Raw genomic sequence first — 17759 nt, 5'->3', positions numbered from 1 at the left:
CTACCGTTACCACTGTGGACGAATATTAGGAGTTACCGACAGGAACATTTTTGTTTCCAGCAGTGATTGCTTGTGCCTGCTGTACCACCACGTGTACTAAACACTTATAGTAGCCCTATGTGTATATGGCTATGCATATGAAAGCCACCGGCGTAACAGGTGTGTGGTGTAACATTTCTAAATTGCCTCTACACAACTTGTGTGCTTATCATTAGCTGGTTGGAGTCCTAACTTATATAAGCCACAAAACAAGCTAGGTTGTTTTTTTTTCTTATATATGTTAGGGTGATACCATCAGGACCTGCAGGCCAACAAGGCTTCCGTAGCAACCAACCTAGCATAGTCTGAGCAAAGCAGAGTTGAAGGATGAGACAGGTGGTTGATACTGACGCATGTTAGCTACCCAACGGAAATGTGAAGAAACAAGTTCGTTGTATATCAAGACATATAAATTAAGTGTAACCTTAGCAGAAGAGTCGAAGAGAGAGGGAAACAAAACATCTGAACCTTTTATGGGAGCAGATACAACTTTTTGCTTACCAAACTGTAAGGATGTAGAAACAGAGCAGCCGACTGAAAACCCGAAGTACACTTCCTACTGAAGTAGCATCGCTTCAGCAGGGACAAAACGGTACATTGCAGAAAACTTGTATGTAGCTAGGAGATAAGTCTACAGACTCACCAATGTTTTCACCATGCACCGGTGCTAGCTTTGAGGCCTCGTGTAATGTAACTACATATATAAGCCGGGCTTGCAACCTCAGTGCAGTCGCAGTCGCCGGAGCCTGGCACTTAAGAAGATTTGGAAGGATTCTTTGAGCCTTCTTCCAGTTGACGCACAAGTCATGTGCAGTGTGCCATCACAGTATTGAACGCACGTCACAGCAGCCACATGCCCACATGTTTAGGCACGTCCATTGGATTACATTTCCAGGCAGACGATGAAATTGAAAGGAATTAAATCTGCGAAACTGAAAGCAAACAGCCATTGGATCACATTTAATTTCCACGCAGAGGATGGAATTGAAAGGAGTAAATCTATGAAATAGAAAGCAAGAGTGACTGTTCGACGGCTTAATTTAAAAAAAAAAGAGTGACTTGTTCCACGCATGCCATGCACTCCCCCTAGTCCTGTACTCCTCCTGTCCCTGTTATTGCAGTTTGCAGAATTTAAGGCAGTGCCAAGTCTACGGAAGGCAATGAAAATTGGCCTCTCAGTGACAGCCCAGCGCAACCTTCTTTCTTTTTTTTGCGAAAAATGCAAACTGCTCTACCGATCGAGTCTTGAGAACTTGAGGTGACTTTTTTTTTTTTTAGAATTACACAATACAACGTAGACGTTCAATACGTACGTACACTCACCCCTATGAATATACGTATGCAAACTCTATCTCTATGAACACCTCTGAAGAACTGAGCCGGATCTAGGAGTTGCTAGTATACCGCGGTAAAATCTTTGATCTTTGATGCCGAGTGCACCTTGAAGGCGTCGTTGCAGCCATCGAACTTGGGCCAGAAGACTTAGAAAATGGAACCGCGGCTTGCTACACTGGTCCGGCTTATTGTTTGGCGGAAGCCTAGTATTCTCTTTCTGGGCCGGCCTACTGCAGCTGCCGATGCCAGTGAGCTGTGAACCACTTTCCCGGCCCACCAAGGCAGGGGAAGACCTGGTGCCTCTCCTGTTCCGGAAGGATGGATGAGGACTGGCAGCGGCCCTGCCTCGGCCTCCGTGGCCGGGGGCTCACTCAGGCCCACACAGCCAGCAACCGAGCCTCAGGCCTCAGCTTGGCATACAGTATCTCCTATCTATCTATTATTCACACTATAAAAAACTAGTTTTTCTTGAGAGGATCCTCTCCCTCTATAATAACCGTTAGATCTATCTGTCGTGTTATACGAGCCCTTCATCATACGTGATCTTACTTTTCCTCTATAACAACGTTCGATCTAGAAGTTATAGAATATGAGCGCTCCGTCGTATATGATCTTACATGTAAGACTCCTATTCACTGTGCGTCCCCCTCATAAGTCACGTTTATTTTACGTATATGAGTCAAGTACGTATAGGTGCACGGTGCACCAAAGAAAGCAAGCAGAAGATAGAGGACACGGCTTCCTATACGTGCAGTGCACCAAAGGCAAGCAAGCAGAGGACAGAGGAGACGGCCTGGATTTGGTCTGGGCCAGGATGAGGCTGGTTTCCGTTTCGTGCCGTGTGGGATGTGGGTGAGTGGCTTCTCCGGCCTCGTCGCCCCATAATGATTCGCAGCGGCACGACACGAGTCAGCCAAAAATAGCTAGCGTGGCCTCGACGAGCACCATCTTTTTTTTACGTTTATTTTAGGTATACATGAAGTCAAGTACGACTTCTATCTTTAATCGACAACATCTTTTTTTTCTTGGACTCCTGAGTCCTGAAGGCACGTCAATACTAAAAATTACTTCATTCCGGCACAATCTTATTACATCATTAATAAAGTCGTAATCCCTTACATTGTTTGTACGTGGCTACAGTAAATGTTGGGTAGCCAAATATGGAAAGGATAACTGCTAAAAACCTATAAGTAGTAAGCTCATTCCAAGATGAGTGTTCTCTTTTCCGGCCTCCCTAGAACCTCCAGTAGCATAACTGAGACTACGACGGATTCTCCACCTATGATTTGGGTTGTCCACACATACGAGGATGGATCGACAGAAGTATGCAAATAGGGGCAACATGAGCCGTTTAAAAAGGTGTCCAAGTCAAAGTGCAGCAATATATGCAGCTGAGGCAACCTAACGGAAAAGCGATTTGAACCTTGTTCTACACAACCCTATCAAATCAAACAAGCACTTAGCCATCTACCTTTATTGTATATCAATAATTCAATAAACATTTTCATTGCATTTGAAATAGTTTTTATAAACACGTGCGTGTCATACATATTTGCTAGTTACTATAAAAGAGCACATGAATTAAAAATAGCCTCTCACCCTGATATTTCTACCACCTCGATCATTGTCCCTTAAATCTACCTTAAAGTCAGATCCAACGCATCTAAATCATCCATCGTGATTTGACAAGTAGATCTAGCCAGAAAACTTGTAAACGTTTACGCGTGTTTCTCTCATGTCGACCAACCCGCGCCTGTTTTTTTCACCGATGAAAAATTACCCACATCAGCCGCCACCCCTCCGACTCCGCAAAAATCCCCGTGTCCCGTCTCCTGATTCTTTGAAACGCTTACTCCCCGTTTTTTCTCACCGACGAAATCTACCATGTAAAAATAACCGCCGCGTCCCTCCGTGATCCACGTGAAGGCCGAGACGTACGAGAATGTGGAGGTTCTTCCGTACAAGACGAACGTCGCACTGGTCGGGAAGGGCGCGACAGGTCATCACCGGCAGCCGCAGCGCCGCCGACGGCTGCCGGCTGGCTCCATCCCCATCCCGTGCTAGCGTCTGTTTCCTTCGTTCAGATTCAGATGTTATTGATTCCATCCCCAGGGCACGGATGAAGTTGCCCAGGCGGTGCCGGCCGCCGGCGCCCGGCGTGCAGATTGACCCGCACGAGGAGTTATGGTGCCTGGGACCGTGCCGCACAGTTTTCTGACATAGGTTTGAATCCTATTGCGCTTCAATTCTTGCTTCTGCATGTTCACTTTAATTTTGCTTGCTCCACTACCAGATTAGATTGGCATGCAAAGCAATGTTGACGAGTTCTTAAATAGGAAGCGTTCGAGTTCTATCGAGCTGACGAGCAACAGTTGAATCCAAGCGATAGATATCGGCGGATTCAGATCGACAGATAGTCTACCTAAAGCAGCCCTGTGCTTATCATGCATGAATTAACTTAACGAACTATCATATTTCTTATGCCCTATGCTTATCATGCCTGACTGATCTCCGTAAGTACTAGGATTTATTATTTATCTTCCTATCACTTTTCTTATGTGTAGGATCTGAACATATATATATGAATGATGCTATTGTGATTTCTCTGAATTGCAGATAGAGAAATTGTTATGGTGGCGCTGCTTCCAATATAAGCAGTGTTGCAGCCATCATTGTAAAATGACCTAGGCTGGATTTTTTTGTGACATATCTGAAAAGTGCTATAAAAGAAATAATTTATAAATTATTGTCCTGAAGTGATTACAAGAAAGATTTCTCAAGATAGCAGGATGGAACATAATTCTTCTGTTTGGATTGATCCACCTATGGCTAGTGCTTCTATCCATTTATAGTTCATAATTCAAAGGAATTAGAGTTGCAAAAAAAAAAAAAAAAAAAAAAAAAAAAAAAAAAAAAAAAAAAAAAAACTGCCATGCAAAGTTTATTGGCAACCAACAGCTAACACATCTTATTGCCTATCTCCACTCACGAGCAGTCATTGTTACTTCAATCAACTTAAATTGACCTTCATTAGTGTCATTGTATCATAAGGCCATGATCACGTCACTACTATTGTGCAGGTTTTCGCAGGTGGGCGTTTTGTGTTTTTGGAGGTAGGTAGGGCATCTGCCTCTGGCTCAGCACCTGTGTTAATCGCACTTTCCGGATGTAGGCGCCCTAACTGCCTCCGTTAATCCAAAAATGATTTCACGCTTTCCGAAGTCGTCGTCTTCGCATGAACCCTTCTATCTGTGATGCTTCTGGTTCACGCCTCTGCCTCAGTTCCACGACTTGAAGATCTCAAGAGAATAGGTGCTTTTTCTGTGTTTCTTCTATTCATATCTATGCTATCATAACCATTTGTTTTGTGTCAAAGGTATATTCCCTCAATGGGTAAAAGATAGGGATCACTCTATCAATACAAGATGGTCATTGTGATTCTCAAACTAACAAAAATAATGAGAAGATCATTTTGGGACCTTCCTGAGGTACAAATGACTTGATTTCTAATGAATGGGTGTCGCTGGTCAATTTGTAATTCTGTACACTACATGATAGAGCTGTGATTGTAAGGAAAGGCTATTGATTAGGTCTTTCAGGTTTATCCATGATATCTAATCCACTTTAATAGTGCAAGCAAAAATTTTGCATAGTGTTGCGCATCGTAGAGTTTTGTAGATGTCTGGCTGATGACCTTGACCACAATGACATTTGGGTTGAACTTTCCTATCCAATATTGCAGGTCACTGAAAAAGTACAAGAACAGGCTTGTAAAAAATTGATCATCCTTCTTGCTTCACATAGAAATCAGGTATTCTACTGCTGGTAAAATTGGAATATTGAATTTATATTTCTTGCTTATGATGATATAACATTTGTGCACATTATTTTCTCAGTTTGGCACCTATATTTATTTCTCTGGAAAAGCATTGACAAAAAATAAAAAATAATCCTATTACTGGTAGCCTTAAAAATTAAAATATCACAAAATTAAATTCTTACCTAACATAACTATGCTCCTTATCTTAATAGCCACATTACATATGAACATGATATGATATTTATAAGCACGTGCGTGTCGCACGTGCATGTCCACTAGTTATTAAAAAAAAGGCTAGGCATAAAGTATGAGGTAATGACTGATGATAAAAACACACACAAAAGCAACCAACTATTGTTTATTTGTACTAGTAGTCTAGTATGAGTAATACTAGTCCATCAAGACATAATTAATCATTGATTTTTAAGCCTACATCATGTCACTTAAGATTATTAGTGAAGTAGGTTGAACTGAGATTTACGATGTGGAGGACGTGGGCACCTATGGTATATACTAACCTCCTCCTTTTCTCAAGATGTTGATTTTTTATCAATATAATTTTTATGTAGTAATGGTTATATTATCAAAATTGTAGCACCCGGTTTTAAGGATAAAACCAGATACACACCATATGTGAGCCCAGGAAGTCAAATCTCACATATAGCTACAAATAAGGGTAACATCAATTGACAATGCTTAATTACATAGCGTATTAGTATAAAGAATATAACATCAGAGTATAGACAGCGGAAAGACAACTCCGATCTTCAGGCGAAGACTCCAAATCCACAGGGACAACTGACTGGTTGATCACAAGCCTAATTCCTCCAAACTCTAGCAATCTGGTACCCATCCGGGATTTTTCCAAAGATTTAAAAAGTAAAGCAAGCGTAAGTACATGTCGTACTCAATAAATATAACATGGGGTTCATGAGGCTCAAAAGGCTGACACTGGTTTAACTGCGGTTAGATTTTAATGAGTCATCTTTTAGCAATCGAGTAGCAACAAGTTTATCACAAACCCATAAACACATGATCAGGTAAACATGAATAATGAATAGCATAAACAGTCATCATTAGAGAGCATTCTCATCATCAGTATCATCTGGGTTCATCATCATTAACCATTAGTGATCATCTATTCCGTAAGGGTTCCAAGTCCGCTCGTGACCGCGAGCATGGCTGATATACCAGTTTTACACTCTGCAGAGGTTGTACACTTTCACTGTGAGTCGTGATTTACCCTTTCGCCCGAGGTGGCCAACCTCTTGACCCACTACCAAGGAAGGTCGGCAGGGTTCACTATAAAGCCTTTCAAAGGTTCGTCTAACAAGTTAGGGCCGCTAGGTTTCTGTGGCCTGCGAATGTAGAGCTCCCCTTCCGGCAGGCACAATGACGCGCAACCTATACACTAACGGACAGAGGCCACACTATATCCAACCCGGAACACACCTCTCTTGCGCCATAAAGGTAACCTCTAACAAGCTAGAAAATGTCCTCATACTGAGCTAAAGCCAGAGCCATGTAGCCCTCACAGTTGTACTGTAAGTCCCGGATGATCACTTACAGATAAGTCCTTAGGGAGAGGAATCCAGAGCACCATAAAACAGCCCAATGCTCTAGCCCCATGGTTTCATGTTGCTAAAAAGCATCTTTTAGTGTTTATTGCATATACCATTAGTCAAGTTACAAGATCATGGTTGTTGTTGAGCACTAGCAAAGCTACCCAATGCAATACCCCATAGGTGTCAAGGCACAAGGTACAAAGTACTAGGATATCCTTAGCGGTAGTCAAGGTAGACACATGCAGTATGAATTAAATGATTAAAGGTGTATAGGACAACAATGATGATCTCATGCTATACTTGCCTTAAACACCGATCCTTCGGTAAGCTTTAATCTTCAACGTTCTTCTTCTTTTTCTTCTTGATCACCACGTATATCTCATCGACTGGACGAAATCATAAAGCACCACACAAGCATCCATACAATCATACACGAAGCAAACAATAAATCTAAATTAGAACAGTACATCAAACATAAAATCAAGATGAAAAGTTTGTAAAATGAATCTACGTCTCGCTATGAATACACAGACGTGAAGAGCACGCTAGTCGGAGCTACGGTGGAAAAGATACATCTACCGAAAGATCTACTCATAAAACTATTAGTTTCATGTGTTTTAATTATGTAAAAACATATATAGAGGATATTTTATAGGTAATATAAATTAAGTCAAATTTAAGTTTGAATTATAATACTAAAGTGAAACAAATTATATTTTATTTATAAAACCCAGTTGCATAGTTATTATTCAAGATATGATTTAAACCATGAAATTCCAGAAATAGCGACATGGTAACCATTATTACTAACGTGTAGATCTTGTCGCTATGAATCTAACGCAACTTGAATGGGCTTAAACGGAGCTAAAACGCAGAAGATATGATTTAAACAAGATTTCTTTTAATCGAATAGTAGATTAAATCTAATCATGAATTTTAAAAGTTGAAAACATACTTAATAGTAGTATGAACACGTATATTATGAAATTACGAACCTAACATGATTTGAACGGGTCAAATCGGAGTTAAAACGGAGAAGTTACGGCCTAAACAAATCTAGTGGCAAAACTGTAAATAGCTGAAAACGTATTTTTGAAGTCAATTAAATGAAATACGTTTTTAAAAGAAGAAAACAGAAGCTATGGAATAAGAAAAGGACGGTGGGTTCTATTTTGAAAAAGTGAGGGGCTCTTTAGCTAAACTTCCATGTGAAGGGGTATCGGCCATCTGGGGCCGTCCGATTAGAAACTGGCAGCCATGATTGGATCGGCGGGGAAGAGAGAGAGAGCTGGACGCTAGCGATGACAGGGACGGCGGCGGCGCCATGGCCGGGTGAGTACGGCCTCATCGGAGTTCACAAAAAAGGTCCTACGGGCCACGGTTATCAACGGAAAAGGTACTGGGTGAAAGAGGAGGTCGATGCGAACTCGTTCGGATGATTTACGTCGGCGTGGAGGGCAGCGCAGCGCTCGGCGACATCAAGCTCCTTCGGTGGGATCCGAGCGACGGCGCTAGGCTGGCTCGGGTCGAGGGCAGAGCGAGATAGGGCGCGGGGTAGGTAGCGGCAGGCACGGGCATCAGATATTTAAGGGACCAGAGCCTTATGAGGCACGGCAAGCGGAGGGAGCCGTGGGAGGGGCAAACACGGCCGACGACGGTGGAGTCCGCGTCGGTCACGAGGTAGGAAGCGGAGCTGATGGGTGGGCCAGGCATGTCAGCGGGGTGGAGAAGGACACGCGGGCACGACGCGGCGTAGACCTGGGCCGGCTGCGCTGCGGGGCCATGCGTAGTGGCGGGACTCGGAAGATGGGCCGGCGTGGGGGAAAGCGAAGCCACGCGGGACGTGGCCCACGCGGGATGGGAGGCACGGGGCGCAGGCCCAAGCGGAAGAAGAAGGATGGCCTGCGGAAGGAGAATGCTGGGCCGCGAGAAGGAAAAGAGAAATGGGCCATGGAAAAAAACAGGTCGGCTGGCCCAAGGGAGAAAAGAAGAATAGAGTTTTCTTTTTCCAAACATCTTTCCATTTTCCTTTCTTTATTCAAGCCAAATTTTAAAACATAAACCAAATCGAATGCCGATGTAGTTTCAAGTATACTTTTCAACTCAAATAAAAGTGAGCAATTTTGATAAGTTTTCATAAATAAATTCCTTTATTTCCTAATTCTCTTTTCTTTCTTTTCTTTTACTTCAAAGCCATTTTCAAATTTATTTTTCAAAAGCATTTTGAATGTGTTCAATTTGAATCAAATCCACACAGTTCAAAGAAACAAATGCACCGGCATGCATGCACATCCATGTTGCTAGCTTACGATGAATTTTAATTTAATGAAAAATTATATTTTCCTATATTTTATGAGCACCAAAATTCAGAAATAAACCATTTTATCCTATTTTCAAAAGAGGCAAATTTTAGGGTGTTACAATTCTACCCCCTTAAGATGAATCTCGTCCCCGAGATTCGAAAGACGTTGACTAAGAGATAGGGATACTCCGTCTTTGGGTTCTTCTTTACTTCATCGTGTAGTTCCATCGTCTTAATAAGGATCCCACTTTACTTTGCATACCTGTTGACCTTACTCGAAGTAATTTGCCTAACTAACTCCAAGATTATGATAGGTACCTTGAGAAATTCCCAGGTAACTCCAATTACTAAGCCACCTTTCCTTTTTAGTCCATACTTATTAGGCCTTCTTACTTTCTTGTTCTAAAGTAGGTTCTATTACCAACTTTAAAACATTAATGATTCCAGTCAAGTTGCTCAAACTTGGAATATAATTCTTAGTCCTTGGTGTCACCCGAACCTTCTTAGCATGACTCTCCATTGCTAAGGGCATCGGCTGCGACTTTTACTTCTCCAAGTGTTAGCACTTCTCCAAGTCAACCAATTTCATTCCAACGAGGATATCATAAGCTCAAGACCAACTTAGTAAAGATGTCCGATAGATTCTTGTGATCCCCTTAGATACCACTTTTACTTCTAAAAAGACAGTGCTTCCATGCTCCACAATGGATAACTCTAGATGCATGTTATGTAGTTTAACTCACACTTCCTTAGTCGACTTAATGAACTAGCCACTTCTTTTCTTCTTGTATAAGGACACATTCCACACCTTGACAAGGTGCATCATTGTAGATATGAAACTCTTGTCTGGATCTAGCAAAGCTAATACTTGGGTTTTACTTCAACCTTTTCTTAGACTCCTTCAAACATTTGCCTGAGGTCACTTGATCCAAACGAACTTAAAAGCTTCTCCAGTAGCTCTACCAAAATGATGATCTTGGATAAACTTCCCTTGAACCTTTAATCAAACCTCATTGAGATTCTGAGTTTCTCTCACATCTTTGAGTACCACCACGCTTCTACTGCGCAAACTAGAACGTATGATTCCTCTTCTTACAAATTCTTCAACTTGGCTACCCACCTTAAGAAAAGATAAACTAGGGGACACCAAAGTATAGCTTGCACCTCCTTCTAGATGAGTTAACTAATATCAAGACGTTCTGACATCCCAACGATACTCTTGTGTATGGGTAAGAACAAGAAATCTGAAATTCCTCGCGAGCAGAAAAACAGCAGCACAGTAAAACAACTGTAACTCTCATTCTGTTAATCCAATGAAGTTGTAGCTTACACCGTTGGAAAGCTTATAAAATTATCCACAACTTCCTTATAGAACACTTTTCTAAATTCAGCAGTTAACTTGGTCAAAAACAGTGCACAACAGAAACTGTTCCAGGTTCCAAACAGCACAGACGCATCGCTTTGTGATTTTTATATCTCCATAATCGAAATAGATATTAGGGTGATTCTTACGCTAAGAGAAAGAAATTGAAGTCTACTATTGTCCAGAATTTTCTTATGATTTTTGGTTGTCCAAGAATAGAGATATAGGCTGAAGAGTGCAGACTGCTCTGAAAAGACAGGATCAAGAGAAAAGAAGAAAACCATAACCCAACTATTTATTGCACTGATCCTTATACCTTAGGCCTATAAACTAAATGAAATTATGGGAACATCCAACAAGATCACTGCAATAATTACAAAGATTCAAAACAATCATAAGCATAATGACAGTTCAACAAGCAATAAGGGTGCACAACTCAATCATTGACTCAACTTGCGATACTATCGTCCTCATTGTACTAGGGTAACAATCCTAAGACTTATCTTCAGATTACGCAAGAAGATAGTGAGGGTCAGTTCTAAAAGCATATCAAATCAAGGATTGAAGATGAGAGCAAAGGCTTTAAAACAAGCATCAAGGAGGAGATAAATATCAAGGATAGATATACAGTAGAGAAGACAATATCAAGATTTATAGAACAAGGATTTTATAGCAATTTCAAAACCTTAAGACGGCCAATTTCTAACTAGGCTTGCGTCCTACAGTCAGCATTGCTCTGATACCACTCTGTAGCACCCGGTTTTAAGGATAAAACCAGATACACACCATATGTGAGCCCAGGAAGTCAAATCTCATATATAGCTACAAATAAGGGTAATATCAATTGACAATTCTTAATTACATAGCGTATTAGTATAAAGAATATAACCTCAGAGTATAGACAGCGAAAAGACAACTCCGATCTTTAGGCGAAGACTCCAAATCCACCGGGACAACTGACTGGTTGATCACAAGCCTAATTCCTCCAAACTCTAGCAATCTGGTACCCATCCGGGATTTTTCCAAAGATTTAAAAAGTAAAGCAAGCGTAAGTACATGTCGTACTCAACAAATATAACATGGGGTTCATGAGGCTCAAAAGGCTGACACTGGTTTAACTGCGGTTAGCTTTTAATAAGTCATCTTTTAGCAATCGAGTAGCAACAAGTTTATCACAAGCCCACAAACACATGATCAGGTAAACATGAATAATGAATAGCATAAACAGTCATCATTAGTGAGCATTTTCATCATCAGTATCGTCTGGGTTCATCATCATTAACCATTAGTGATCATCTATTCCGTAAGGGTTCCAAGGCCGCTCGTGACCGTGAGCACGGCTGATATACCAGTTTTACACTCTATAGAGGCTGTACACTTTCGCTGTGAGTCGTGATTTACCCTTTCGCCCGAGGCGGCCAACCTCTTGACCCACTACCAAGGAAGGTCGGCAGGGTTTACTATGAAGCCTTTCAAAGGTTCGTCTAACAAGTTAGGGCCGCTAGGTTTCTGTGGCCTGCGAATGTAGAGCTCCCTTTCCGGCAGGCACAATGACGCGCAACCTATACACTGACGGACAGAGGCCGCACTATATCCAACCCGGAACACACCCCTCGTGCGCCATAAAGGTAACCTCTAACAAGCTAGAAAAGGTCCTCATACTGAGCTAAAGCCAGAGCCATGTAGCCCTCACAGTTGTACTGTAAGTCCCGAATGATCACTTACAGATAAGTCCTTAGGGAGAGGAATCCAGAGCACCATAAAATAGCCCAATGCTCTAGCCCCCTGGTTCTATGTTGTTAAAAAGCATCTTTTAGTGTTTATTGCATATACCATTAGTCAAGTTACAAGATCATGGTTGTTGTTGAGCACTATCAAAGCTACCCAATGCAATACCCCATAGGTGTCAAGGCACAAGGTACAAAGTACTAGGACATCCTTAGCGGTAGTCAAGGTAGACACATGTAGTAAGAATTAAATGATTAAAGGTGTATAGGACAACAAGGATGATCCCATGCTATACTTGCCTTAAACACCGATCCGTCGGTAAGCTTTAATCTTCAACGTTCTTCTTCTTTTTCTTCTTGATCACCACGTATATCTCATCGACTGGACAAAATCATAAAGCACCACACAAGCATCCATACAATCATACACAAAGCAAATAATAGATCTAAATTAGAACAGTACACCAAACATAAAATCAAGATGAAAAGTTTGTAAAATGAATCTACGTCTCGCTACGAACACACAGACGTGAAGAGCATGCTAATCGGAGCTACGGTGGAAAAGATACATCTACCGAAAGATCTACTCATAAAACTATTAGTTTCATGTGTTTTAATTATATAAAAACATATATATAGGATATTTTATAGGTAATATAAATTAAGTCAAATTTAAGTTTGAATTATAATACTAAAGTGAAACAAATCATATTTTATTTATAAAACCCCGTTGCATAGTTGTTATTCAAGATATGATTTAAACCATGAAATTCCAAAAATAGCGACATGGTCAAATAGTAGATTAAATCTAATCATGAATTTTAAAAGTTGAAAACATACTTAACAGTAGTATGAACACGTAGATTATGAAATTACGAACCTAACGCGATTTGAACGGGTCAAATCGGAGTTAAAACGGAGAAGTTACGGCCTAAACAAATCTAGTGGCAAAACTGTAAATAGCTGAAAACGTATTTTTGAAGTCAATTAAATGAAATACGTTTTTAAAAGAAGAAAACAGAAGCTATGGAATACGCAAAGGACGGCGGGTTCCATTTTTAAAAAAGCGAGGGGCTCTTTAGCTAAACTTCCATGCGAAGGGGTATCGGCCATCTGGGTCCGTCCGATTAGAAACTGGCGGCCATGATTGGATCGGCGGGGAAGACAGGGACGGCGGCGGCGCCATGGCCGGGTGAGTACGGCCTCATCGGAGTTCACGAAAAAGGTCCTACGAGCCACGGTTATCAACGGAAAAGGTACGGGGTGAAAGAGGAGGTCGATGCGAACTCGTTCGGATGATTTACCTCGGCGTGGAGGGCAGCGCAGCGCTCGGCGACATCAAGCTCCTTCAGTGGGATCCGAGCGACGGCGCTAGGCTGGCTCGGGGCGAGGGCAGAGCGAGATAGGGCGCGGGGTAGGTAGCGGCGGGCACGGGCATCCGGTATTTAAGGGACCGGAACCTTGGGAGGCACGGCAAGCGGAGGGAGCCGTGGGAGGGGCGGACACGGCCGACGACGGTGGAGTCCATGTCGGTCACGAGGTAGGAGGCGGAGCTGACGGGCGGGCCAGGCATGTCAGCGGGGTGGAGAAGGACACACGGGCACGGCGCGGCGCAGACCTGGGCCGGCTACGCTGCGAGGCCATGCGTAGTGGCGGGACTCGGAAGATGGGCCGACGAGGGGGAAAGTGAAGCCACGCGGGATGGGAGGCACGGGGCGCAGGCCTAAGCGGAAGAAGGACAGCCCCGCGGAAGGAGAATGCTGGGCCGCAAGAAGGAAAAGAGAAATGGGCCACGGAATAAAATAGGCCGGCTGGCCCAAGGGAGAAAAGAAGAATAGAGTTTTCTTTTTCCAAACATCTTTCCATTTTCCTTTCTTTATTCAAGCCAAATTTTAAAACATAAACCAAATCGAATGCCGATGTAGTTTCAAGTATACTTTTCAACTCAAATAAAAGTGAGCAATTTTGATAAGTTTTCATAAATAAATTCCTTTATTTCCTAGTTCTCTTTTCTTTCTTTTCTTTTACTTCAAAGCCATTTTCAAATTTATTTTTCAAAAGCATTTTGAATGTGTTCATTTTGAATCAAATCCACACAGTTCAAAGAAACAAATGCACCGGCATGCATGCACATCCATGTTGCTAGCTTATGATGAATTTTAATTTAATGAAAAATTTTATTTTGCTATATTTTATGAGCACCAAAATTCAGAAATAAACCATTTTATCATATTTTCAAAAGAGGCAAATTTTAGGGTGTTACAAAAATAGATATGTCAAACATTTTAGATAAATATAAAAAATATATCTTAAGTATGTGTTTGTGTGCATGTGTGATTTGCATGTTGGCACAATATGTATGTTTACTTTAATCAATTTTATAGTATTAATATTTATAAAATGAGCAATGGAGAACACATTGGTGCTTTATGGTTATTTAAGTTTTTTTTATAAGCTATTATAATTTAGAGACAAATCTAAATATGTTACTTTATATTATCTTTCGTAATGGCATACTACAACATCATTTCCTAGAATATAGAGTGCTTAAAATTAAATTATAAATATTTATATATTATAATGTTTCAGTCAAAATGTGTACACTTATCTTGAATAACAATTTGCAAAATTTATTATCTTGGAGTATTAATATAACTTAATTACTATGTCATTTATAAAAAGAATAATTTTCACGCATGATAAGTTGTTAAAATAAATAGTTATTCTAATATACATGTTTAGTTGGTCTATATGGTGGAATATAACATTATGCTTATTTTTAACTCAACAATTATAGAAGTATATAATTTAGAAATATATAGCTACTTTATAGATAATTTTTTTGTGATAGCTTATATTAGTAGTTATACGTTGCATGGGGTCTTTATTTTAGTTTTATTTGTATGCTTCACTCAGGAATTATTATGTAGGCATAATAGTAGATTGCATGTTTGCACAGGAGTTGGTTGCCAAAGTATATATCATCTGGACCTATTGTCTACAAATATCAAATATTGTAATCCTACTAGATCCAAAACTTTGTAATTGAAAACTTGATGCTCCGAATTTAGAAACTTTATAATATTTGGGGGTTTTTTATGTGGTAATCATCTTCAATCTTAGTCTATACCATTTGTTTGCCATATTATCGATTATGTATGTGCCGAACCAATATAATAATACATTGCCCGATCGATGTGTTGGTGAAGTTTGGTATATATACAGTGTTCCACCCTCATAATTTTTGTTGGGTCTGCGACCGATTGACTCCATCCTGTGTTATTTGTGACTTTATATACCTAACACAATTTACATCTCTTAATGTCGTTGGTGTCAATCCGAACTCATTCCTCGAGTCGTGTCATGTATAAATCCGGCGGTTTTCTTAACATAGTGTCAGTATAAATAATTTCAAATTTAGTTTTGGAATTTTACAATTAATTTTAGATGGAGAAAAGATCTAAACCAAAGTTGTAGTACTTGAAATGATCTACAACTTTGTAGTTCACTATATTTCTGGTCGAAATCATTTAGAGCCCAGAAATTATGTTTTTAAATTTCATAATTTTTTGTATTTTTTAAATGACTTCGGCGATTGAACGACTGAAACCGACCAGAAGGGTGAATGAGATCCAATTAAATTGTTTGCAAAATCTTGGACTATATCCCAAATACAACCCAACACACCTCTTAAGTTGGAAAATCAAGTCCTCGTGGCCATAGCTAGACAATTGAACTAAGAGCCAATTTATCAGGCTTGTAAAAACAAGTGAAGGAAAAGGCTCGGATACATAAGAAGATGATTTTGAGCTCTGGAGGTGCGGAAGTTCTGCGCAGCCTGTTTTGAGCCTGAAGAACCGAGCAAGATAAACCCAAAATCCAATCAAACAAAGTCCAAGGAGCTAAAATTTTGCACAAACCCTGCTTAGAACAATGTTGTAGAACAATATGTCCTCCTATGTAAATTAGATGGGGTGTCTCCTAAAATTATTTTTGTAGTACTGATGTTCCTGCCAAGTTCCAGGCCTCTAGCCTGTGCTATTTCAGAAAATTAATCCCCATCTTTGCGACAACCTCCTAATAACTACAAATTTTCCAATACCAAGTTATTTAATGATAAACGTTGCTTTCTAAACATGAAATTCAACGGAGTTGGTAGCTAGTTTGGTACCATGTAGCTTTCTCTCTGTGTGAGGTTAATCTATTCTCTCCCCTTTTTTTAGACTCTAACAGATCCTTCAACTTAATTTGCAGCTTCGATTAAACAATGACAGCTACGGAGAGGGTGGAACAGTCAGTCGTGTCCATTTGTCATACTCGATGGATCGAACAAGTTTTGGTTATGACGCCATTTATATACAGCTGTATGGTAGGCATCCTTGCGACGCAAACTGGATATATATTTGTTTATGATGCCGTGACGAGGGAGCTGGTAGCTTGTTGCTCTCGTAGACATTTTTCGCTCACCAGCTACGTGGATGGGCCGGCCCTTATAATCTACATTATACAACTTGCGCCGATGATTATCAGCGACATATTGTAATAGGGCCCTCCGATCCTCAACTTCTCCTCAGGGTAGGTCTTGGACCCTCGGTAAGATGCTTTTATTAGGTTGGCTGCCAAACCATGCCATGGCACTGGGCATGCCAAGGCTTGCGTCTCAAACTACTACTCTGCTGTTGTATTGTTTCTCTTCAGCCAAGCCCGGTTCTGTTCACGGCGTGCAATTAGCGGAAGCTGTGTGGCCACCATTTAAGCAACTGAGAGTTCTGATTCTGACTCCGTCCTTCCTCTTCAATGTAGATATTGAGCACGAAGAGATAGCCTGCATATTTGAATTGGCCTTGTCTCACGAAGCTGGGTGAAATATATGTGTACTAAATTAATAAATAAACTTGCTTGCGTGTTCATCCACTCCTAACGTCAACATACCAAGTGACAAGTTGTGACAGTGTCAACGTGTAGTTTAATTGAGCTTCGTCATCATGGCATGGAATAGGAAACCTGGCCTTGGCAGCATGTTCAGACATTTTCATGTTCACTCCACGCAGACTAATTACAATCCAGAAAAGCAGTCTTCGTTTGGGTTAGTTAGCGAAACCTGAATCCAATCGTTAGTCAGAAAAACTGGCTTGGTTTGGTTAGAGTGAGTGCTGGTTTCACATGTGCTCGTTGAATCGCGAGGTAAACAGATCACATGTGGACAACCAACCTTAGAACTATTGATGCCAATAAACAGCGAATAGCTAGGCTGCTCGTTTGTATTCGCAATACTCAAATACCATAGGTTACCTGTCTTTGCAGACACTGCCTTTAAGTCCACGTTTTATACACAGATTATTTTCCACACATAACTCGTAAGTCATTTTGCCACAAGGTCTCTCTAGTTTCCATTTGATCCTCCACTGCTGCATCATTTGCAGTGCTCTTCCCAAGGTATATATGTTGCCATCAATGGAAAACTTAATGGTCACCACATAGTCAACAAGGTGTTCTGACTTCATCGGTTTTGTTCTCATACAATACAATTGCCTGGTGATGCAGAGATAGCAGAACCTTGATGCTGGACAGTACACCCGTGTTTCTATAGGTCTACAGATTGAAAAGA

General features: G+C 40.9%; 1 pseudogene; it reads right to left on the bottom strand.

The window, feature by feature from the left end:
* LOC136468986 (putative disease resistance protein RGA4) overlaps positions 1-686 on the bottom strand; it is a 30550-nt pseudogene extending 29864 nt beyond the window's left edge.
* Between the last annotated feature and the right edge of the window lie 17073 nt (positions 687-17759).

The sequence above is a fragment of the Miscanthus floridulus genome, chromosome 8 (genome assembly GCF_019320115.1).
Source record: "Miscanthus floridulus cultivar M001 chromosome 8, ASM1932011v1, whole genome shotgun sequence".
Taxonomy (NCBI): Eukaryota; Viridiplantae; Streptophyta; class Magnoliopsida; order Poales; family Poaceae; genus Miscanthus; species Miscanthus floridulus.
The sequence above is the reverse complement of the archived record's forward strand: the minus strand, read 5'-3'. Positions and strand labels throughout refer to the sequence as shown.